Source organism: Nymphaea colorata, chromosome 4, assembly GCF_008831285.2.
Source record: "Nymphaea colorata isolate Beijing-Zhang1983 chromosome 4, ASM883128v2, whole genome shotgun sequence".
Lineage (NCBI taxonomy): Eukaryota > Viridiplantae > Streptophyta > Magnoliopsida > Nymphaeales > Nymphaeaceae > Nymphaea > Nymphaea colorata.
The window spans coordinates 26,372,730-26,384,138 of record NC_045141.1 but is presented as its reverse complement, the minus strand read 5'-3'; the positions used below and the strand labels follow the sequence as shown (position 1 = coordinate 26,384,138).

Here is an 11,409-nt window from a genome sequence, read left to right as displayed (position 1 = left end):
TGGAAGCCACAAGTTGTCGATGGGCCAAGCTTTTGTGCAATCTAAACCTAGTCGTTTGTTTAGGGAGAGAATGTGCTTTACCCAATTGTTTGAAACTTCCAATTAATTGAGGACCTGACACTTATGAGAACTCTTCACCCTCAAACCAACATTTTTGTGTAGTCCCTACTTTTGTAGGAGAGCTGATGTAGTTCATTCTTCTACCCAACAAATCCAGCTGGTTTCATAAACGCTCGTGTCTTTTGGCAGACGAGAGTTTTTACTTGTAGGTGATGTACCATTTGATGTCAAGAACTTTTTGACAAATGAAAATTTTTAGTTTTACCTAAAAGCATTTTTAAAAAGTTTTCTCACATAATGATATACCTTCATGTTATTCTTAATACCTCCTCGAGTAGAAGGAAAAAAATTCAAGTTTTTGTTGTGAATCATTAGAAGAGGAAATTTGAAAAGATCCTAGATATGAGCAGTGAAGAAAAATTCTATGAAGCTGAGAAAGTCAAGACTATGAAAGGCTATTGACTTAAGTGATCAAGCCTCTGCAAAGATTTATCGGGAAAATATCCTAGGAGAGAAGCCATAATGCCTTTTAAAATCTTGGCAGGTAGCAAAATGAGAGTTGAGAGATGGGCTCGGAGCTCATGTGGTTGTTCCTCTAGGTCAGTAATCGAGAGTACCGGGTAGGCATAAAGGTGATTTATGTCTATGCCGCGAAGATGAAGACCTATGAACTTTTGACATGTTGAAAACCCGCAAGGTGAAACGAGTTGGATACATGAAAAAGCTACACATAACCACTAAAGTGGTGGAGCTCCGTAGTAGCCTTTGGGGTGGTGAGAGATTCCCTCAAAGGTGAAGGTCGGCCTAAATAAAAAAAATCAAATGCAAAAATGAAAAAAAAAAAGAAACGGCAAAAAGCCGATTGCAAAAAAAAAAAGGAAAAAAAAAGCAAGAAAAGGTGCCTGTCAAGATATGAATGGCATGAAGGCTGAACTCACTACGAATTGAATGTGACAGTCTTTTGTGGATGTGCGAGTCTTGAGTCAATAGCCATTCCTCTTTTTGACTTTCTAAGATGTTGAGGATGATTCCTTTATGTTCATATTTTGGAAATTTAAAAATTTTCATTTCTAGATATTCAACAACATTGATGCGAAACGAATCCTAATGCTTGTACGATATTGAGGGTAAATGAAGTGCATATCATTTGCACAACGAGCACTCAAGCTTATGATTTAAATCAATGATTTATGAGCTGTTTCAAAATAAAAACTTGACATCTTTGTTATGTTTCCTAGCTTATTGGACCTATGAGGAACTCCCAACCCCTCTTTGTTCTTGAAAGATGTCGTTTTCTTGTTACCAAAACTGCTACCCCTCAAACATATTCCATTCATATCGAGTGTAATAAATTTCCTATCGTTGTTTTAGCTAGATAGTGACTTGCATAAAGATAGGTAAACAATTGTTTGTTTGTGTTTTTTGTTCATTGGCTTGTCATAACTTTGTAGAAAACCAACTTTTTGCCTGTACGTTTGAGAGCTTGAAAACCACACACCAGAAATCTCCTAACCTGCAGAGATAGAGTTGTTGTTGCTGTAAAATTCTATTCCAAAATTGTGGATTTTTGGGTGACCTTTGATAATTGATTTGTTTTGCTTCCCAAGACCTTTTATCTCTTGGGTTTAGCTTATTTTTTTGTAAGGAATCTGATTTGACTCAGTGGTTGCAAATTTATATTGAAAACATTGAATTTTTGCTATACATTTATGAGAAAATTACATATATGTGCAGAAATTAGATTGCTTGCAGCAACCGGACAAGTTTCTAGTAATCAATTAGTTTGTCTTTTACCTCAATTTGTGATTGCTAGTGTATGCATTAGACAACTTATGCATTAGACCACTATTTTCCATTTGATGTATATCTTTAGGGGCTAATTAAGGCGTTTATTAGTCTATCTTAGAGTTATTTTATTTTTTTCCAAGTCTTATTTGTTTCCAAGTTTGTGATCACCTGGAGGAATTAAAGGGCAGATGCAACCAGACAATCTTGCATTTTTGGTCTATCTTAATATATGTTTGGCATCCAGAGAATTGTGCATATTTGAGTCCATCTTAGTCTATGTTTGTTAGTATATGTTTGTTCCCCCATATTCGATATGGACTTGGCACTTGTTTTTCTTTGGTTATAAATTTAAAATTTGGTGTATGGTTGTCATTGTTTTTTTTTTCAAATATCATTTTAAAGAGATTTAACATAAAAACCACACCAAATTTTTGTTGCCCTTGCCAGGGCATGGCAAAAGAATACGTAAATTACTTCTATTGCCTCTTAGGTAGAATCTGCAACATTGTGTAGTATTCAAGCGGAATCTTTCTCATTAACCTTGTAGGCATTAGTGGAAATGTTTGTAAACTTTGTACTATTGCTTGCTTTGTTGATTTTTTTTTTTTTGGGTGTGTGTGTGTGTGTGTGAGAGAGAGAGAGAGAGAGAGAGAGAGATTTTAGGTCTGGTAGTTAATAAGCATAGGGTTCAACTTAGCTAGTGAATGTAGGATTGTTTCTTCATTTTCTTGGTGTGTTTTTATTCCTAAAACCACCAACATTGAGAGTCTGGCCCTTTGGCGAGGGAGGACCCTAATTGGGATTAGGGCTGAGCGTGCGTGTGTTATTGGGTTGGAATGGGTGACCCTTGTTGGCGGTGGCTAAGAGCATACCAAAAGGCAGCTGGATGTCTCAGTCGATCCTCCACGGGCCGCTTATGCCATAAGATGAAATTCATCATGGCTATTTTCTACTACAAATTGGGACTGAGCTGTATGGTGTGCCTAGTCCTGAATCTTGGAGTCCTAACCATGCTAGGGAAGACGATGACTAGTTCAACAACCTCGCGAGTTTTGGGCTATGGCTAAGGTGGCAGCTCTGCCTCTTGCTTTTCTAGGAGCAAAAAAGTCAGAGGTTGTGCCGCCCAGATGGAGTCATTGTCTGACCAGTTTGGACTGGAGAAGAGTCCTTGCCGATGTAGTTGGCCTCGAAGGCTAGACAATGGCAATTGGTGGTTTGGTGTAGTTTCAGGGATTGTTGGAAGTCGATTGCAATTCCCCGGACGTTGCTGGGCCCAAGTTCTGCCAAACCCTACCATACAACTATACAAGTGAAGCAGCAGTCTTAATTGTCGAGAAGCCAAAGGAGGATGTTGACACTATGGGGTTTAGAAAGATCACTTGTCTCCGACCACCTAACCAGCGTGTTTATGGAATTGATGTATATGTGCCGATGTTAAGGTGGTGCAAGGCTGCAGGCGGCCTAGTGAGTAGGAGTCCTATGGAAGCATCTCTTGATGTTGGCAAGTTAATGGTTAGAGTTGCTGGCCGAGTCTTTTTTCTTGGAAGGAGGTGAAATTGTGATTGCCTTTCCATTCAGAGTGTCTACAAATGAGTTCAAAAAAAGGGTAGTGGGTCGACTATTAGATGAGCAAGAACAAGCAAAGTGGATCGGTGCACTGTTGAAGGCATACAGAGAGCTGCAGTTACATGGCTTGCGACTATGGCAGTACACAGGATTGCCGAGTTAGTACGTCCTGCAGGAATGGAGCAGCAAGTTTGGAGAAGATGGGTAATCAAGAGCTTGTTAGCCGTAGCTAGAACCATGGGAGACAAAGTCGTTCCAATGGGGCAGACTGAACTCTCTAAAGATACTACAATTGGCTATCATTTTTCTAAAACCTGCTTGTGGGTAGAGAAAAAAGACCGAGAGTCACATCCCTGCTAGGAGTGTTGCATCTATATACCCCAAGCTTTATGCTTTTAGGCAAGGTTGCACCTGAAGATCTTTGCAGCTGTCATGGTAGCTTGAAAGAAATGATGAATTGTCATGGAGTCTTCCAAAGAGAAAAGTGAAGAGATTGCTCAGCCGTCATGATGAGCACCTTTCTTAACCTGAGGCACACCTTGTTGATGATCCATGCATCTAACGAGGACTTGAAAGTTAATTTCAAGGTTAGACTAACGTTGATTGAAATTGCCAGAAAATTCAAGAACTATCGATGGCAGGTGTTGCCCCAGTGGAACTACCTTTTAACGAAGACGTTGTTCTCACTTTTAACAAAGACATTGTTCTCAGTGCCAGAAAGGGTAACTACACAATTGGGTTTGGCAGAATCATGGCTATTTTCTACTACAAATTGGGACTGAGCTGTATGGTGTGCCTAGTCCTGAATCTTGGAGTCCTAACCATGCTAAGGAAGACGATGACTAGTTCAACAACCTCGCGAGTTTTGGGCTATGGCTAAGGTGGCAGCTCTGCCTCTTGCTTTTCTAGGTGCAAAAAAGTCAGAGGTTGTGCTGCCCAGATGGAGTCATTGTCTGACCAGTTTGGCCTGGAGAAGAGTCCTTGCCGATGTAGTTGGCCTCGAAGGCTAGACAATGGCAATTGGTGGTTTGGTGTAGTTTCAGGGATTGTTGGAAGTCGATTGCAATTCCCCGGACGTTGCTGTGCCCAAGTTCTGCCAAACCCTACCATACAACTATACAAGTGAAGCAGCAGTCTTAATTGTCGAGAAGCCAAAGGAGGATGTTGACACTATGGGGTTTAGAAAGATCACTTGTCTCCGACCACCTAACCAGCGTGTTTATGGAATCGATGTATATGTGCCGATGTTAAGGTGGTGCAAGGCTGCAGGCGGCCTAGTGAGTAGGAGTCCTATGGAAGCATCTCTTGATGTTGGCAAGTTAATGGTTAGAGTTGCTGGCCGAGTCTTTTTTCTTGGAAGGAGGTGAAATTGTGATTGCCTTTCCATTCAGAGTGTCTACAAATGAGTTCAAAAAAAGGGTTCAAAAAAAGGGTAGTGGGTCGACTATTAGATGAGCAAGAACAAGCAAAGTGGATCGGTGCACTATTCTAGTTGAAGGCATACAGAGGGTGCACTATTCTCGTTGAAGGCATACAGAGAGCTGCAGTTACATGGCTTGCGACTATGGCAGTACACAGGATTGCCGAGTTAGTACGTCCTGCAAAAACTAGGAGACTCAATGTCATTGATGGCAGGAATGGAGCAGCAAGTTTGGAGAAGATGGGTAATCAAGAGCTTGTTAGCCGTAGCTAGAACCATGGGAGACAAAGTCGTTCCAATGGGGCAGACTGAACTCTCTAAAGATGCTACAATTGGCTATCATTTTTCTAAAACCTGCTTGTGGGTAAAGAAAAAAGACCGAGAGTCAAATCCCTGCTAGTAGTGTTGCATCAATATACCCCAAGCTTTATGCTTTTAGGGAAGGTTGCACCTGAAGATCTTTGCAGCTGTCATGGTAGCTTGAAAGAAATGATGAATTGTCATGGAGTCTTCCAAAGAGAAAAGTGAAGAGATTGCTCAGCCATCATGATGAGCACCTTTCTTAACCTGAGGCACACCTTGTTGATGATCCATGCATCTAATGAGGACTTGGAAGTTAATTTCAAGGTTAGACTAACGTTGATTGAAATTGCCAGAAAATTCAAGAACTATCGATGGCAGGTGTTGCCCCAGTGGAACTACCTTTTAACCAAGACGTTGTTCTCACTTTTAACAAAGACATTGTTCTCAGTGCCAGAAAGGGTAACTACACAATTAGTATTGGAGGAATGGAAGCGGCTGTGGAAATTGTAAGGAGGGGAAAAGATTTTTCCATATTACATATTCATTCCAGTGGGCCACACTATGATGGGCTACCCTCACATTGTTTGAGAAGATCTGTAAAACAAACACAGGTTCCAATCTCCACTCACCATGACCAAAGAGACTCAACAGAGAACTATTGAAGTCATTCAATGGAGCAGCGCAGGGTTGCTTGCGAGGAAATGGGGAGGGGGAAGCAATTGCATGATCTAAATCAATGTGTATGGAACCACCTCAGACACAAGACATTATCAAGGAGACCAGGGTTCATGTTTTGGCAGATGTCTTGGAACAGCCCATGCGAAAACCCCAGCAACAGGCCCAGATCTGATGGGCAGAAGGACCTGCAATCAACTTGATGGAAGCAGAGATGTTATAGTTCTGTTGGGGGCGATGGAGTTGCTGCAGCAGCTTATAAAGAACAGAGCCACAGTTACAAGGGATGCCAGTGCCGTTCGGATAGCTCTGGCGATCGTCGAGTAGCGCCAGGAAGTCGAAACTTTTCCGCCCAACCTGATTTCTCGCAGCCTCTTTTGCACGACCTCTCCGGTGTTGCCTGCCTTCCGACGAAAAGCTGCCCATTGATCCTTCTCCATTGTCGACTTACCAAGATCCACTGTGTCGGTCTCTCTCTCTGTATATGCATCGATATTTCTTCTTCTTCACTATTCAATGGTTCCTTTTGCAGATATGCTATACCCATCTGGAGTTTTGCCGTCGCTTGTCTCTGTGAGCGTCGATCGTGACAAGTCGATCACTTTTGCAGATACGCTAAACTCATCTTCAGTTTGTTCGTTTTTATCATTTGTTCTAAAATTTCTGCTTCTGAGCATTTTTCCAGGTTGTTCAAGAATTTCACATGTTCTGTTGTCAAATTATGTATTACATTCATTTGCTCTAAAGAAATTTCTGTGTTCTTTCCAAGAAAGGTAAAAAAATATTTCACTGACTTGCTTATCTTGTTGAAAAGCACAATGATGAGCTTGCAAGAAGACGACAGTTGCTGATCTTCACTGGTATTCTTTTGTATTGTGATACTGTGATCACGTATTTTTATCTTAGTCTATTTTTTTTGTTTTCGCAGTATGTTCTTCCCAGTGCGGTTGCAAATTAGGGGCTAATAAAGTTTTGGGAAAGAAGAGAAACAGAGAGAAAGAGGAAAACGAGAGAAGAGAGAGTGATTTTATTGATTGTCGACTTCACAATGCATACACACCCTTGTGTGCAAACATGTTCATCCATGCACTGACCCACGTTCAAAGGGACATCATCCATCTATTCTTGTCTGCTTTGGTACAAGGGGTGTAATGTTGCGGTAGTCCTTAATACTTGTCACCTTGGAAGAAGTATTTGAAGGCCGAAGCCCATAATCATATAATTAGCATTCAACCACTTTTAAGTATCTATCAGCTTAACAAAGGAATCATAGTACCAAATGGAGCAACAAAAGTTATATAGCTGTGGACACTAATTCACATTTTTATATGTATATTAAGCTTCCAGGTGAATGAGAGGATTAGGACCCGCCATCCAGAAAAGAACCTATTTTTCGACTACTCAAAAATCTGGGGTTCTTTTGCTTTGCTGTTTGTCCTCTTTTTCTGGCTTAATGGATTATTTTCCTGTTAGTCACGCTTATTTGATATGTGCCAGTAGGGTTACTGTAAGGAATTCATAAGCGAGATTAACAAGATTGCATCTTTGCAACATCTTCATATTTGTAAACAGATTGGATTTCATGCACGTGAAGGCTCTGATCATTGAATTCTGGTTTTTTGAGAGACTTCCATGGGAGCTTGGATCGGCTGCTTTATGGCAGACCTGATGGACCTCCAATCAACTGGAGTTTATTTAAAACATGAAGGCTTGCTTGTTCTGCTATTTCTGAATTTCTCAGAATTTGCATTTCTTAATCAATCTTAAGAAAAATTATGTCCATTTGTGTGCTGATGGATGTGGCAGTCTTGCATATATCGTACATTTTTTTGCATTTTTCTTCTTATTTCCTAATTCTTTTTGTGCATTTGAGGTTCAATTCATGGGTTCCATAAAGAAGCTGTTAGAACCCAATGGAATAATGTACCCATACAAAGTTCTTCCTCCGTCCGTACTTTGCTAAAGGTAATATAACTTTGGTTGACTGCAAAGTTCCTTGCTATTCTCTCCTTATATCGTATTTTACTATTTTTTGAAAGTTAATGCTTATGTGTTGGCATAACAAGATCATTCCATGTTCCTCTTTTGGATGATAATTGAAAATGCGTTCTTGTTTTTCAAGTTCCCATGTCTTTCTTCAAGCGAAGAAAGATTGATTAAAGGTGCACCATGTCCATTTTTTAATAAACCATGTATTGTGCTTCTGAAAAACCGAACACAATAGGGCTTGAAATGTAGCATCCAATATCATATATATTCTACTGTTGAAAATACTTGAAGCCAATGATGGGAGCTTGGCATCTAGAAATCCACAAGCGTACAACCGCAGATGCACAAGTATGTGGTCCTCGTCCTCATCGTTCTCAAGCACCTTATTCACAAGCTCAACAAATGGGTAGCCAGCAAGCCTACTTCTGTCACCCCAATGATACTCCCTACATTAAGATGCCCAAGGAGGGATTTCACTCAGCTGTATCTTTTGGGCTGAGCAGTACCCATACTGCCAGGAAATTTTAGTTTGGATGGACTGACTCATTAGATGGTATAAGTAGTTTGTCCGCCTACAAGGTTGCAACAGTCTATTGATGCTTTATTTGTTTGATTTGGCCATTCAACTTTCTTGGAATATTGAACTATCTAAATTCAAGCAGAACGACATGTCTTAGAGTATCTGGCAGACTGAATTTGCAGAAATAAATTATATGTGCTTGGAAGCATGGATTCCTTTAGTAGGAGGTCTGCGCCATTCAACTTTCTTGGATTAGAATATTGAACTATCTGAATTCAAGCAGAAAGGACATGTCTTGGAGTATCTGGCAGGCTGAATTTGCAGAAATAAATTATATGTGCCTGGATGCATGGGTTCCTTTAGTGGGAGGTATATGTGCCTGGATGCATGGGTTCCTTTAGTGGGAGGCCTACGTGATGAAACTTTGCATTAAAGTATAGGCAGCCAAGCCACAATTGTTAAACTGCTAGAGAATTTTGAACTATTTAGAATCAATGAGGAGAAATGTAAATGAATGAGTGTTAGGTTGCAGACATGAAACCGAAACAATGGCATGTCCACAAAACCAATGATGCAGCATGAGGCATTAGATGTTTCACGACCAAACAGATATTAGTCATATTAGTCAAGCGATTGAATCTGGACAAATCAAAGAGAGGAGGAAGTAGGTTTGCTTCCAATGTTATGAAAGATGGTGCCTTGGCCATGGGAAGGAGGATGAACAAGTTGAAAGGGTGCCACAGATGAAGGTGAACTCAACTAATGAAAGTGGTGGTTCAAAAGTATACACAAGAAAAAAGGTCTTGCCAAACACATGAAGGCTCCTATGAGTTTTGGAGGTCCCTATGAAACTCATAGTTTCAGGTCACGCCTTCAGAAATGCCCCAACTACTTTTGAAAACCTGAATGTCATTTTCTGCCCCTGCTTAAGGAAATTTAAATTGGTATCTGACCCGAAATGGTGTTAACACTCAGCAGCATGACCTTGATGACTTCCAAATACAAACTTCTGTCTTTGCATATGATTGTTGCCGAGTGTTAACACCCTTCAAGTGCTAGTGCTGATTCCGGGTCGGATCCTAATACGAATGTTTTTAAGTATGGGCAGAAAAAAAAAAATAACATTCGTGTTTTGAAAATTAGTTGGGGCATTTCCGAATGCATGACCTGAAACTTGTTGTGACACTCATTATTGGGCTAGGTGCAGCAATTAATTTGCAATGAGAGGCTATCTATCATGTTTGATTGGACTTAGAATGAGAAAATGTTTTTTGTGAAAGAATTGCCGGGTATCTTGATTCCTTGTTTGTATGTATTGTAGTTTGCATAACATAAAATGAAAACCTGAAGTCCATTTCTGAAATTGATTTTTTTTTTTTTTTGTGTGGCTTTTATACACAACTTTTCCTTGGAAGGTTTTGTGCACTGTTAATGCGTTAGGAGATGAATCAATAACATTCCTCTGTTTATTTAAAGGTGTATTTATGGGTTTGAGGTGTATTTATAGGTTTGCATGTGAGAGAATACCAGACTACGGCAATACTTGCAATTGTATATGCAGATTGATCGTTGATGTTGGAGAGCATGAAATACATGGTAACTGGGTTTGTTCTACTTTGTCTTTTATTCCCTACGTTTCATTTAGAAACCTGAAAAGCAATAGCTTCTAAATTTTTGAAAATTTCACAGATCTATTGTTTGGTTGTGAATTGTGATGTTTATAAGATCATTCACCTCTTCCTCTTCCTGGTCCTTGTTTGATGTCTAGCGTGTCATTTGGCAAGGCTCGGATATTGGAGAATGCAGGAAATAATATTGTCCAAAAGTTCTACCTGAAATTATTTCATGTTTGTACAACTTTCTTCATGTGGTATGATATTCTCTCAAATGTTTCTTTTCAGGTTTGCCAGAAGAGGTGAGCAACAAGCCAGAAAATAGAGAGGTTTTCCCGTCACTAGTTTTACGTGCCAACCAAATATGATGCTGCTGCTAGGTGGAACCCATTAGAGAGAGAGAGAGAGAGAGAGGCAGTTGAGGCGTGCTAGTGCCTCAAAGCCCTGCTTTTACTTGTGGTTTAGGGAGATATACCGGTGACAGTACAGTATCGGCCAAGTTAATCACCGTTATAGATCTATATCGGTGATTTGGCCGTCACCGTCACCGTTATCATTTTGGTCTGCATATGGGCCATTTTGTAATTCTTATATATAAGGATGAATATGGTAAAACGTTTTCCCAAATTTTCGGTTCATTTATTGTCATGGTCTTATTAGTGTTACCATGCACTTTTTTTGCATATAAGTTTTGCCCAATTTCATTGATTTGGGTGTATCTTCAAATTTTAGCCAGCAATTCTAGGTAGTATATAATGTTGTTTGGTGCAACAAAGCGAAACAAAGTGAGTGAAGGGAGGCATAGCTAAGCGTAGGTTTTAGGGCGGTACATAATATCCAATAAGATCATGTCTATTTTTTTTTTAGAAAAAAACAGCAAAATGCATTTTTTTTTCTCACGCCAAAATCAGAAATGAACGATGACATTGCTCTGTCATTTGTTGTACCGACATAAAATTTAATGAGATGTTATTAAAAATTTTATATCAAAGATTATGAAACATTTAATATCTTATATGTGTTGCACATGAAAGAAAAGGCATTACTTGTTTTAATTTAAACAACACATGGGAGCACCTATTTGATCTAGTGGTTACAAGTTCAATAAATTCACTCACTTTTATGATTTTATCCAACATTTTCTAAATTCCATGATTCATTCAACAAATAGCGTTCAATAAATCCTCCATTCACCGATTTCATCCAACATTAACTTAATTCTATGTATGTTTATAACGTGACCTATATCACTAGCAGGTAACAATATAGTGGCACCAGACTCTCCTTCAAAACCTCAACAAGGTTTAGGTTGTTGAGGGCTCGTTTCTGGCTTGATTTTGATTTAAACATTTCTTTTTTAAATTTGATTATACTTGTGAACTTTGCTTAACTTATTTTTGTTTAATTCGATTCATCGGCTAAGGTTTTTCAGTTCTCAATGCAATGTTTAAAATCAAGAATCATATTTTCCTGCT

At 39.5% G+C, this 11,409-nt stretch overlaps 1 long non-coding RNA gene across 1 annotated transcript; it reads left to right on the top strand.

Moving 5' to 3' along the window:
• Positions 1 to 4,993: 4,993 nt before the first annotated feature.
• Positions 4,994 to 10,527, top strand: LOC126409997 (uncharacterized). Its single transcript, XR_007573181.1, has 3 exons — positions 4,994 to 7,777; positions 9,829 to 9,917; positions 10,223 to 10,527. It is a non-coding gene; the product is annotated as an uncharacterized LOC126409997 (long non-coding RNA).
• Positions 10,528 to 11,409: the final 882 nt, after the last annotated feature.